The sequence below is a fragment of the Lissotriton helveticus genome, chromosome 3_1, assembly GCF_964261635.1.
Source record: "Lissotriton helveticus chromosome 3_1, aLisHel1.1, whole genome shotgun sequence".
Lineage (NCBI taxonomy): Eukaryota > Metazoa > Chordata > Amphibia > Caudata > Salamandridae > Lissotriton > Lissotriton helveticus.
In genome coordinates, this window is record NC_136061.1 from 691,827,262 (window position 1) to 691,828,767 (window position 1,506).

The 1,506-nt window shown below is 52.1% G+C and overlaps 1 pseudogene; it reads left to right on the forward strand.

Moving 5' to 3' along the window:
- The first annotated feature begins 631 nt into the window (after positions 1-631).
- LOC144824716 (coiled-coil domain-containing protein 71L-like) lies at positions 632-1,294 on the forward strand (annotated as a pseudogene).
- The last annotated feature ends 212 nt before the right edge of the window (positions 1,295-1,506 follow it).

A 1,506-nucleotide genomic window follows, 5' to 3' on the forward strand; every position in this document is an offset into this window, starting at 1 on the left:
AAACAAAAACATAAATAAAAAATGTGTCATTTCCAATACTAATACCTTTAACTTTACTAATGCGAGCCCTATTGCATTGCAAATGCTTGTTGTTATTTGGTGTGAATCCGTTCAGTAGTTTATGTGCAATTTTAAAAAAAAAGGATATATAGGGACGTGGATCCTCCGAGGATCTGACAGTCCATGTGCTGAAATGTGATTGCCTCCCAACACTTAAGTCAGGAAGGGTTGTCAGCCAACCTGGGACTCGGCTTCAGGCAAGTCCCAAAAAACACCATAAAAAAGAGAAGGGGGAAGGATAGTAATAACCTGACCATCCAGACCTCTTAATTTTGGGGCGAGAGTTACGTTGGAACCGCAGCTCCCACTAAAATAAAGAAAAGCGTGGACTCCTGCCCTTCTCTCTGGTTTAGTCCCTTGGTGGGCCAGGTTCCGTAGCATGCAGCATTATTAAAAGGAGGGGGCACACAGGGTTCCCCTCCTGAGCCTCTTGTGGGCCCCGGTGACCATCAGCTTGGCTTTTTTAAAATAATGGTGGGGCCAACGCGGACTCCCCTCCTGGGCTCTGTTGAGCCCAGGGGACCACGTCCTCCGCATGGATTTATTTTAAAAGAATGCTGCCTGCACCGACATGGAGGACAAGAAGGTGGTGTACTTGCGCTTGCAGATGCTATTCGCCCAGCCCGCCTTGGAGAGCACCTTCAAAATCTTCAGGGCTCAGTCCAAGGACTTTATGAGCTCAGGACATGGACCTCTGGAACTTCTTCTGCAGCCTGCCACATGAGTTCTCGCTGGTCATCCTGCACAGCAATGACATCCACGGATAATTTTTGTGCCCTGCACTGATGCCCCCAGCCCAGACAAGCCGCCACCAGTCCCCATGCCACCAAGATTAGCTCCGCCCACCCGACCAAGGATCCTGCCAAGAGAAAATGTGGCTACTGCAAGTGGGTGACCAGAAAGCGGCTGCATGCCAGCCACGGGGCAGCCAGCACAAGTGGGGCAACAAGCACAAAACACATAGCACAAGAAGCGGCAGCAGCTGCAGTCGCGGACGTATCAATACCCTAACACGCCCTCCAACCCCAGCTACCTACCTGCACATGAGCCGGTCACTAGAAGAGATCTGGGAGTTGTCCACTCCACGCTGCCGGCCAGTTAGCCCTGTATCCGCATGTGGGGCGTGTTGTGTTAGACCAGTCTGACGGTTGCATTGCACTAGGCACAGCACATCCTGTGGGTCTACCTTGAGCCCATGGTGCGCATCTGCCCTTTTCCCATGGCCTGCCTCTAGTGTCTTGAGAGGGTTCTTTACCAGCCGTCCACTGAGCCGTACTCCATGGTCCCGGCATCCAAAGACAGCCCTCCTCTGACCGTTCTGGTAGGGGTGACTTTTGCACTAGATGTATCGTCAGCCCGCAGCTCTTTTGGTCCAGCTGATCTGCTGTCTTCCTGGTGCAAGGCAATCATCACTTACCCTAACCTGGGGTTGAAGCTCGTGTGCAA